General features: G+C 27.4%; 2 long non-coding RNA genes across 2 annotated transcripts; one reads left to right on the forward strand and one right to left on the reverse strand.

The window, feature by feature from the left end:
* Window positions 1–2,854: 2,854 nt before the first annotated feature.
* LOC136076417 (uncharacterized) lies at window positions 2,855–3,352 on the reverse strand. The gene is made up of 3 exons (XR_010636255.1): window positions 3,165–3,352; window positions 2,990–3,078; window positions 2,855–2,900 (listed from the first exon to the last, which is right to left on the reverse strand). It is a non-coding gene; the product is annotated as an uncharacterized LOC136076417 (long non-coding RNA).
* An 8,700-nt stretch (window positions 3,353–12,052) lies between these two features.
* LOC136076418 (uncharacterized) lies at window positions 12,053–12,550 on the forward strand. The gene is made up of 3 exons (XR_010636256.1): window positions 12,053–12,240; window positions 12,327–12,415; window positions 12,505–12,550. It is a non-coding gene; the product is annotated as an uncharacterized LOC136076418 (long non-coding RNA).
* Window positions 12,551–12,886: the final 336 nt, after the last annotated feature.

Genomic DNA, 12,886 nt, shown 5'->3' on the forward strand with positions numbered 1-12,886 from the left:
AGTATTCAAACAATTTGAAATTTTTTACTCACGTACCTACTTGATTAACTACTAGTTCCTTATTTGTTCTTTACTAATGTTTAATAAACTAATTCTTAATTAAAAAAAAACTAAAAATTTTTATCTTATTTAATAACATTTATTTATCTTTAAAAAAGCAAGATATTATTATAATATCTTGCTTTTTTAATAATAATAATTATACAAATTATTGTATATATTTTGTTAAACAATAGAGAAATTTACGTCAATATGTAATATTGCCTTTTTTTTTAATTATTGTTATGTAAAACCAAAAATTATATTTGAGACATGTACATTTCATAATATTTATATGTGTAAATGACATATAAGTTCGTAACAAAAATTTCTTCATTTGTAATCAACCGAGACCGTCGCCATCTCGGGAGGCCAAAACTTTGCCGCATACGCTATCCAGTTATATTTTGAGATCAGTGATTAAGACATTAGGGGTCGTCCATAAAGTACGTACGCCAAAAATTTTGAAATTTGACTCCCCCCCCCTCCCCCCTGTTGCCATGCGTACTTTTATGTTCCCACCCCCCCTTAAAAGTACGTACGTTTCTCAAATACCCCCCCCCTTACAGATCCCCCCCATCCCTCCTTTATTTTTTTTTCTCAATAAAAAAGTTTATTTAAAAAAAAAATGGAGGGTACCTTAGATACTATATACGACCCCAAAGCTCTTTGTTTGCGCATTTTAAAAACGTCTTCAAGTATATATGCAAATAATAATTTGAATAAATTTAAAATACATGAAAGGTAAGTGTGTATTTGGGCGAGAGGTTAATGCGGCGGGAATAGTCGACGAAGATCCAGAATCGATTCCCCGTTGAAATCCATGTAAACTTTTTTTTTTTGTTTTAATAACGAATCAAATGTAAATAAACTATACTTATGGCGGACTTTATTTTCAGGCACCCCTCTTTAGTAAGTAAAAAACGGGTCTTTCGTGAGATCAGTAATATTGAAAACAAAGGGTAAAACCCAGTGGGAGGGGGCAACAGCAAATTTTGTGCCCTTTTGCTAATTTAAGAAGCTTTTTATTTTAGCAAAACCTAGCGGTCAAATTTGGAAGATTTTGAGATGCCATTGACACGTTTTTTGGGGGGTGACTCCGTCCCATCAACCACGGCCCTCAGGTCTTACTCAGGGCCAGTATATAAGGGTTGGAATGTGTGCATGGGCCCCCTCACGATTTTTTGATGTTCCAGATAGACTTTCACACATCGTGCAAACTTAAGCTTGATAATATGCCAAATGAGGTGGCCTTGCAAAAAATTTGGATGGCGGAGGCCTGGGAACAAAAAGCCCTAAAGCGTTTGCCTCCCCCCTTCCTTGCCCAAACGTGAGGGAAATATGTAGCAAAATTTTTAGCTTTAACATCTAAAACTAAATTTAAATTTATCGACAGATTTTAATTTTTGTAGAAAAATATTGTAAATTACAAAAAAGTTATGACCATACAAAATTTACACCCCTCTCATTTTGGGGGTCGGGACGGAAGGGTTTTAAGGCTTTTTGTTCACAGGCCTCCGCCATCCCGATATTTTGCAAGACCTCCTCATTTGGCATAGGTATAAACAAACTTAAGTTATGAGTTTGCACGATGTGTGAAAGTGTCCTATCTGGAACATCAAAAAATTCTGAGGGCGCCCATACATGTGTGTGCATAGAGGAAAACTATACCCTTTACTCCATATACCATACATCTTTTTATGTTGGCAAACTATAATCTTTAGTCAGAATGTAACTTTTCTAATGATTAGCTGGTTAATTGTGATAAATTAGAAAATCGAAGTACGTACTTTTAAATTGAACCCTCCCCCCCCCCCTCCCATACGCTTTCGTACGCTATTTGAAGACCTCCCCCCTCCCCCCTATGAGCGTACGTACTTTATGGACGACCCCTTACGAAAGACGAAAAGAGGAACTAATATTTTTTTAAAGTTTTAATTTTTTCCCATAAATACATGATTATCAAAAACACACAATAAGTGTTTATTATATATAATGCATGTTTTATAATATCTGTGTTTACAATATTTTTATATCATATTTGAAATCGGTACAGTCTTTAGAGTATTGAACAAAGGAAAAAAACGTTTATTTAACAATAATAGTGATGTATTTTATAGAAAATAAAGATGTATTACGTATAATTATTTTTAAGTAGAAAATTTATACATAAAACTTAAATACTGTATGGTTCACAAGCTTGCAATATTAACAAGAGCGACCATAAATAATATAAAAGAATGTTACTAGTAGACAACATCTATAGCTTTATAAACTTATTTACAAATCATTTTACACCGTTAATAAAATAGCTGTTTCAAAAATGTTACAAAAAGGTAAGGTTTTAATTTATTTTGAAGTTGATTACATTCCATTATTACAGATTTTGTATAATAATTTTGTTCATTGAATATTTCAGGTTTGAAAACTTAATGGTAAGCAATAATTCAATAAATAATTTTTAACTAATTTTGATTTATTTATTCTAATATATTTTATTTACAAATAAATTATTTTAAATCAATTCAAAAATTATTTACAAAAACAAATATATTTTTATTTTTTCTTTCGATTTTCTTATTGCATCTTTCTTTTAACTTCTAAATTACAATATCACAAATATAAATATAAATTTTTAGAAAAATTGGTTTGAAATTTAAATTAAAATAGGTTTAAAATTCATATGAAAAAAACATTGTCTTTTTGCTATTTGAATTTAATCTATATGAAAAGGTACAACAAAATATATTACCTATTCTTTTAGATAGAAATCTTTGCGCATGTAAACAAACTTTTTTTCTCTTTCACATACATAATGTTTGGTGAAACCATCTAACTGGTTTGCAAATATCGCATTTAATCTATTGATGGCATTAATAGTACTTTATGAAACTACTTTTTACTAAATATTTATACAAATCAATCATTGATAAATGTTAAAATCTTATACCCATTTATCAATCCTTTGATTTTTGTTTTTTTTAGGTCCTTCCGGTTGACCACAGATTCTACATACTGTTTTGTTCCAATGTTCTTGACCTATAACAAAAAATTCTTGAATAATTTGAAATTTTATGTAAAATTCAAATTTTAAGTTAAAAATATTTCAAATTTTATAAACAAACCTCCCTTATCCAACAAAAAATGTACAACTTCTTTTCGGTACTTGTCTAGTTCTTTTAGTGAAAAAGACTGTAACAACCCTTCCTCGTTTATAAAGTTTTCAGCAAACTGCAACATTTTAAATTCTTTTTTAACATTTTGTATCAAAATGTAAAACAGTTTGTACACAAAAGTTAAAAAAATAAATTGTCCAATTTCATTTTACTACAACTTCAATGAATTTGCCTTAATGCAAAAGACTCCACACGATATGCTGTCATCTTGCAATGCATGTGGCAATTTTAATATTTTTTTTTAATTTTAATATTTAATATTTTTCCAAAACTCCATATCTTTGTTTCAAGTAGCTACTATATTTATATTGAAAAATCAAGTTAATATGAACTACTCAAAAAAAACACAGAGTAAATACTTATTCAATACATTCATACTTCCATTTTATTTGTTCATTTTTGACATTCGTATCTCGCTCACCAAGAGGACTAACATGATACATAATTTTTTCCTTTGGTTTAATAATCTGAGACAAAAGATATTATTATAAGGTATATTAAAAAACAAATTTCTTTTTGAATTTAATGTCATTGTGATTTTTTATTATTTTTTATTTTTTATGATTTTTTATTATTTTTAAGTATTAAAAAATAAATAGTTAAAAAATTACTGTCAGTGTCCAATGGAAATTTGCAACCATGCAGCATATTATTGCATCAATTTTAAATAGCTCATCCTATAAATAAATATCATATAATAATGTATCAAATATATCATATAATATAAATGTGTTATATATAAATATATAAAATATTAGTGTAAAATTAAAGTGATAATTATTTTCTTTTTAGTATTTGTCATTAGAAGAATGACTTTTCAGTACCAAATGTTGTTTTCGAATCAAATTTGTTTTGAGCGGTAACTCTTTCTGTGATAGAAATCCGGCTGGTGCCAATACTTCAATATTTTTTTCATCCTGAAACGAATATTTGTTAAGTTATTTTTTAGAAACTGATTACATTTTATTTGAATGCTGTTTTATGTTAATATATATATGTAGTATCAAAAGGGGCTGTGCAAATAATGTGACACTTTTTGGCCCCTTTTAGACTCCTCATAGGACATCCTTTTTCAACCCCTCCCCTCCTCTCGTGCGATGTTACATTTTTAAGCAAATATCTCCAAGTTTTTAGTTTTTTGCTAAAAGTTTACTAACTCCGCTGTGATAAGAATTTAAATTTGTTAAAATGTGTTATTTGAACAGCCCTACAGATCAAATGTTCTAAATATCGCTTTAATTATATTGATGTTTGTATTTTTTCTAAATATCACTTGTATTGACAGCTTTTAAACATAGTACTGTATTTGATGGCTTTTAAACATAGTACTGTATTTGATGGCTTTTAAACATAGTACTGTATTTGATGGCTTTTAAACATAGTACTGTATTTGACGGCTTTAAATTAAATTGAAATTCATTTTATAAATTTACTTTTTCATTTCATCAATTTAAAGCCGTCAAATACATATGACGTATAAATATAAAAGCCGTCAAACATAAAAAACGACTTTCGATTCGGAGTAAAAATATTACTTACTTATTATTACATTTTAGTACTAATAATACAATAACTAATTACAACAATAAATTAATTAATATAATAAAAAAATAGTAAAACTAATGATAAACAATATAGTAATAATATTACTTAAATTGTTCAATTTGAATAAATTAGTTTTATTTTTCAAACCTTAAGTCTACTAACTAAGTCTGTGAGATTCTGAATGTGTTTCTTATTTCTTTCCATTTCGCATTCGATTTCCTCCGTCGTCACTGCTGCAAAATTATGGTTATTCTAAATTACAAAAATCATGAATACCGTACCGTGCCTGTAGTGAAAAAAACGATATTTATATCACGTTTATAAAAAAATGTATTCACTTCTTCAGATTGACAATGTAAAACCGGCAATCGGCCCCCAAACATAATTTCAAAAGGTGAAACTTTTGTTGATGTTTGTCTCTCGACTCGCAAAATAATGTCAATATATTCATACTAGTTTGATTGGTTCTCCTCAATCAGTTTTCTTAATTTGCTAAATAAATATAAATATTATATATATATATATATATATATATATATATATATATATACCTTTTTATGTTTTTGTTTGTGTTTTCGTCTTGCCCATTAGATTGTGGATGATATACTGCCGTTTTTCTTTGTTCTATTCCGAGCAACTGGTACATTTCGTAATTTAACTAATATATCAAAACAAATATCCTTTTTAAAGAACCTCGTTGTTGAGGGTACATTGATTAACCCTACTTTTAATAATTCATTACTTTTTTTCCTACTAATTTTAATACTGTTTTAATCTACTTGATTGCAAAACTCAGATCCATTGTCAGTTATGATAGCTGACGGGAAACCGAAGGTTGTGACCAACTTAATTTTAGCTTTAGCCACTGTTAATTTTAGCCACTGTTAATTTTAGCCACTTGTTAATTTTAGCTTTAGCCACTGCCAAATAAAGAAGCCACCGGCTTCTTTATTTGGCAAATTATATGCTACCAGCCATTTTGAAAACAAATCGGTACAGCTTAGGAAATATTTATTGCCCATTTTTGTTTCAGAAGAGGGCCCAGCAAAATCAATCCCAACAATCTCCCATACTCGTGATGTCTAAAAAAAAAAGATTGCTTTGCACTGTCAAAAAAAGTTTGGTGATACTTTGGCATTTAAAAAAAATGTTTTTTTACCTTTATTGAAAGTAATGGCTCTACCGATGAATGAAGCGTACCCGACCTTTGACATCGCTGACATTGCTTTACCTTTAACAATCAAAATATATATATATATACATATATATATACATATATATATATATATATATATATATATATATATATATATATATATATATATATATATATATATATATACCTTAAAAGAAATGATTGCCAATAACCTACCCATTTTTTAATGTCACTACTAATATTGGGCCAATAATACTTTTCAATTATTTTTAATCTTGTTTTAGTTTCTCCACTGTGTCCTCCCAAATGACTATCATGCTCAGCCGTGAAAACTTTGATTCTTTCATCCACATTAAATATAACTTCAGCAAGAAAGGGTATGCCACATACTTTTACATTACGTCTTAGCAGACCATCTTAAAAAAACTTGTTTTTCAATAACTTTGACAAAAACGTTATTTTTATTTAAAATGTTATACTTTATTATATTATCAAAGGGTACCTTTCATAGAATAGCTTTTCGACAATTTCCTAAGACTGCGCTTTTGATTTATTCCATAGTCTTCAGGGTACTTCTTATCTGTGATATATTTGGAAATGTGATTTAAATAAATAACGTTTCTTTCCATTTTTTTTATTTTGAACTATAGCTTGTGACCTTTTTAAATGCAAACGATACATGTTAAATTGTAACCTTTGTATGTTTTCTTTTGTAACCTTTGTATGTTTTCAATTGTAACAATTGTATGTTTTCGGTTGTAAGTATGTTTTCGGTTGTAAGTATGTTTTCGGTTGTAATTTACGATATATTAATAGTAAAAGAATTTAGGAAATTACCTTCTAAACTTTAATTATTTTATTTTATACTTTAAATATATTGTTAGTATAACCTTTCTTGTTATTATGGAAGGTATGAATTTTCGTGAATTAAGCTTTAGGGCATTTCAGACATATAAAAACATACTTTTAAAGAATCATTCAGATCCAGACGTTATTTTTTTTAACACTGATGAAATAATTAGCAACATATGCCCTTCTTGTTATAATTCTGATATTTCTAATCTTTCTGCTGATATCGGTATTAATGAGTTCTCTATTTTACACCTAAATATTAGGAGCTTTCAAAAATATTTTTATAAATTTAAAGATTTTTTTATATAGTGTTAAAATTAATTTTAAAATTATTTGTCTCACAGAGACATGGTGTTGAAATAAACAAGTTGAAAAAGATTTATATTTTCAACTACAAAACTATAAAGTTAATAATAAACTATAAAGTCAAGTCAGAAATGCTGAGACAATAGGTGGAGGAGTATGTATTTTTATCCACAACTCTTTAAATTTTAAACCGCTAACTGAATTTAGTGCAATTAGTAATAATTGCGAATCATTAACAATCGAAGTTATAAATAAAATCACTAAAAACATCATTGTACATGTTGTGTACAGACCGCCATCTGGCAATAACTTTTGAAAAACACTTTAAAAATTTAATTAAAAACAAAATTTTATGTGACAAACGTGTTTTTTTTGTTGGGGATTTTAATTATAATGCGCTTGGGGATTTTAATTATAATGCGCTTGGGGATTTTAATTATAATGCGCTTGACACAAATAAAAATGTAGAAAATTTTATGAACATCATATTTCAAAATGGGTTCATTCCAACAATAAATAAACCAACTCGAATTACTAGGAATAGCACAACCTCAATTGATCAAATAATAATTAATGAATATACAAAAAATAAAATAAAAACTGGAATAATAATATCTGATATATCGGATCATTTCCCAATATTTATAATCGCGCATAAAGTTGTCGAACACACCCCTCAAAAAAAAATTATTATAAATCGAATATATAATGACATTTCTATAGAACTTTTTAATAATTCTCTATTTTCTGAAAACTGGGAGGAAATTTTACAAATTCAAACCACAGATACTGCTTATAACAGTTTTCTTCGAATATTCAAAAAACACTATGATAAAGCTTTCCCGGTGGTAACAAAAATTATTAAAACTAAACATTTATAAACCCTTGGATTACACCTGGAATAATAAAATCATAAAAAAAACAAAAACGATTGTATGAAGCATTTCTGAAAAAAAGAACTTACGAAAATGAATTAAGGTATAAAAAATATAAAGGTCACTTTGAATCAATTATAAAGCTTTCAAAGAAGTTATACTACTCAAATAAAATAATAAAATTTAAAGGCAATACTCAAAAAACGTGGCAAGTCATCAAAGAAGTAATTGGAAAAAAAACACTTTAGTTAAATGGTCTTCCAAAAAAACTAAACTATCATCATCAAGATATTACAAAAGAATCTATAATTGCTAAAACATTTAATGAGGTGTTTGTCAATGCAGGTTTAAATTTAGCATCAAAATTAAAACACAGTGAGTTTAACGAGGAAAAATACTTGACTCCTAGCAATTCAATTATGGAAAATGCTGAGTTAACTGAAAAAGAATTATTAGATGCTGTGAGTTCATTAAAATTAAACAAAGCACAAGGATTTGATAATGTTAGTAGTAATGTTGTAATTAAATGTATTTTCTATATTAAAAAAGTTCTTTTGCATATATTTAATCTTTCGTTTAAACAAGGAGTCTTTTCAAAAAAACTTAAAGTTGCTAGGGTAATACCAGTTTTTAAGTCTGGAGATGATACTAATATTTCTAACTATAGACCTATTTCCATTCCTCCATGCTTCTCGAAAATACTAGAACGCATTATGTATAACAAATTATACTCATTTTTAGAAAAAAATAATCTTCTTTATAACAAACAATTTGGCTTCAAAACAGGGCACTCTACTGATCATGCAATTCTTCATCTCATTCAGATTATTTTTCAAGGTTTTGACAAAAACAAGTTCACTTTAGGTGTTTTCATAGATCTTGGTAAGGCGTTCGACACTGTTGATCAAATTATTTTAATTAAAAAATTAGAAAACTACGGAATCAAAAATATAAACATAGCTTGGATTAAAAGCTACTTATCTAATAGAAAACAATATATTTCATTCGGGAATGAAAAAACTAACAATATGTCAGTTACTTGCGGCGCTCCTCAAAGATCTATATTAGGACCACTTTTATTTTTAACCTATACTAATGATTTAAGCAAAGCTTCTAATATTCTAGATTCTATTTTGTTTGCTGATGACACAAACTTCTTTTATTCTCACAGTGATATAACAACATTATTTAAAACGGTCAACATTGAACTTCGAAAACTAACCGAATGGTTAAATATGAATAAACTTACAATAAATTTAACTAAAACTAATTTTAGTTAAATTAATAGTCCTTGCCATTTTTATATATATTTTAAAACACGGAACTTGTAAACATTTGTACGGCTAAACAAAAAAGGGAAAAAAAAAAAACAACCCTTTTTTATAATTTGCAAAATATTTGATAACTATCATTCAATTGCCAAAATTACAAATGCATATTATCCAAACGAATAAAGCAAATAATTTAATGTGCTTCCTCTTTTAATGTGCTTTTACACTAAAATACGTGCATTTGTACACGTACGCGCCATCGTGCGCTAACGTGTGTACGGAAACCTTCATTTTTCATACGCACACACGCTTAGGGGAGAGTGGGGTATTGGCGAACACCTAAGCGGGAATGCGAATTAAAGACACCAGTTATACAAAATTGATCATATTTATTGCTTATCAATTAGTTTAACTACTCAGTCACAAACCCTCAAAAGGAATTTTTAAAAATCTTATTATAAAATAAAAATTTATGCCAGAAATAAAACCATTGGTGTTCGGAATTACCCTGCCTACGTGGGGTAATTCCGAACACATTGGGGGGCAATCACAAGCACTGTTGTGTAATAGCGAATAAAAAGCTAATTGTAATAACTAAGTCTAAAAACTATATTATGCAACAAAAACAAAAAAAAGGAGTGACTTTATTTCCATAGAAGCTACAACAGAGTGTTACTCAAGAAAAAAGTTGCATAAAATTATCAGAAAAATTTAAAATCAAATTATAGTGAACAACATCCGCAGCTTCATTACACTACTGCACGTCTGGAACTGAGCATAGGATCCCTTCTCAGCAGGTAAAAAAAAATTGTCGAATTTATTTTTTTACAATGCTGTTTTGACCATGTTCGGAGTTACCCCGCGTTCGCCATTACCCCACTCTCCCCTACATATGAAAGAAAAAAAAATTAAACAAACGAATTCACGCGAATTTTTCATTACTTCAAGTATAACTTTGTATTAAGCTACTCGTAAAACTATTTATAAAATAAATAATTTTTCTTCAACTGGAATATTTTTTGTACAGCGTCACGATATTTTTATATTAATTTATTATATTTATATATATTTATAATTATTACAATTCACCATGCCACGTTTTATAAGTTCAATTTTAACAATTCTTTAGATTCATATTGGTTATATTCATATATTAGGAATAAAGTAATAACTTACCCAGTAAAAATTGAAAAGCGAACGTAATTTTTTAAGGCTTAATTGCTTTTTATTTTTATTGATTTAATACTTAGAGAAAACTTATAACTTTTTTCATAAACAGAACAATTTAATAACTCTTTAGAATTGGTTATTAGTTCAGAAGGGAGTGATTTAAGTAAAAGCTGCGTGATTAAAAATAATGATGGTATGCTCTAAAGCAGTTGTATTAAAGCAACTAATAATTTTGTTTGTTAATCTGAGTATCCACAACAAACTTCAATTAAATAACATTTAAAAAAGTATACTTGATATATAGGTCATGGAATACTTAATAGCTTACGACATTTAAAACCCGTTAATGCTATAATGGGAATATACGAGGAGTTAGGTGGAAGCAAACTATACGATTATTCGCTTCAAGATACTCTCATAGGTTGCCTCAGTGATGAAATTGTTAATGTTTACTTGAGTTTAATTGCGAAAAATCAGCAGGTAATAATTCTTTCAACATTTTTAAACATTTAAATTTATAATACAAATGACATTTAGAAAAAATATAAACATCAATATAATTAAAGCGATATTTAGAACATTTGATCTGTAGGGCTGTTCAAATAACACATTTAACAAATTTATATTTTTATCAGAGCGGAGTTAGTAAACTTTTAGCAAAAAACTAAAAACTTGGAGATATTTTGCTTAAAAATGTAACATCGCACAAGAGGAGGGGAGGGGTTGGAAAAAGATGTCCTATGAGGAGTCTAAAAGGGGCCAAAAAGTGTCACATTATTTGCACAGCCCCTTTTGATACTACATATATATATTAACATAAAACAGCATTCAAATAAAATGTAATCAGTTTCTAAAAAATAACTTAACAAATATTCGTTTCAGGATGAAAAAAATATTGAAGTATTGGCACCAGCCGGATTTCTATCACAGAAAGAGTTACCGCTCAAAACAAATTTGATTCGAAAACAACATTTGGTACTGAAAAGTCATTCTTCTAATGACAAATACTAAAAAGAAAATAATTATCACTTTAATTTTACACTAATATTTTATATATTTATATATAACACATTTATATTATATGATATATTTGATACATTATTATATGATATTTATTTATAGGATGAGCTATTTAAAATTGATGCAATAATATGCTGCATGGTTGCAAATTTCCATTGGACACTGACAGTAATTTTTTAACTATTTATTTTTTAATACTTAAAAATAATAAAAAATCATAAAAAATAAAAAATAATAAAAAATCACAATGACATTAAATTCAAAAAGAAATTTGTTTTTTAATATACCTTATAATAATATCTTTTGTCTCAGATTATTAAACCAAAGGAAAAAATTATGTATCATGTTAGTCCTCTTGGTGAGCGAGATACGAATGTCAAAAATGAACAAATAAAATGGAAGTATGAATGTATTGAATAAGTATTTACTCTGTGTTTTTTTTGAGTAGTTCATATTAACTTGATTTTTCAATATAAATATAGTAGCTACTTGAAACAAAGATATGGAGTTTTGGAAAAATATTAAATATTAAAATTAAAAAAAAATATTAAAATTGCCACATGCATTGCAAGATGACAGCATATCGTGTGGAGTCTTTTGCATTAAGGCAAATTCATTGAAGTTGTAGTAAAATGAAATTGGACAATTTATTTTTTTAACTTTTGTGTACAAACTGTTTTACATTTTGATACAAAATGTTAAAAAAGAATTTAAAATGTTGCAGTTTGCTGAAAACTTTATAAACGAGGAAGGGTTGTTACAGTCTTTTTCACTAAAAGAACTAGACAAGTACCGAAAAGAAGTTGTACATTTTTTGTTGGATAAGGGAGGTTTGTTTATAAAATTTGAAATATTTTTAACTTAAAATTTGAATTTTACATAAAATTTCAAATTATTCAAGAATTTTTTGTTATAGGTCAAGAACATTGGAACAAAACAGTATGTAGAATCTGTGGTCAACCGGAAGGACCTAAAAAAAACAAAAATCAAAGGATTGATAAATGGGTATAAGATTTTAACATTTATCAATGATTGATTTGTATAAATATTTAGTAAAAAGTAGTTTCATAAAGTACTATTAATGCCATCAATAGATTAAATGCGATATTTGCAAACCAGTTAGATGGTTTCACCAAACATTATGTATGTGAAAGAGAAAAAAAGTTTGTTTACATGCGCAAAGATTTCTATCTAAAAGAATAGGTAATATATTTTGTTGTACCTTTTCATATAGATTAAATTCAAATAGCAAAAAGACAATGTTTTTTTCATATGAATTTTAAACCTATTTTAATTTAAATTTCAAACCAATTTTTCTAAAAATTTATATTTATATTTGTGATATTGTAATTTAGAAGTTAAAAGAAAGATGCAATAAGAAAATCGAAAGAAAAAATAAAAATATATTTGTTTTTGTAAATAATTTTTGAATTGATTTAAAATAATTTATTTGTAAATAAAATATATTAGAATAAA

The sequence above is a fragment of the Hydra vulgaris genome, chromosome 02 (genome assembly GCF_038396675.1).
Source record: "Hydra vulgaris chromosome 02, alternate assembly HydraT2T_AEP".
In the NCBI taxonomy this organism is placed as follows: Eukaryota; Metazoa; Cnidaria; class Hydrozoa; order Anthoathecata; family Hydridae; genus Hydra; species Hydra vulgaris.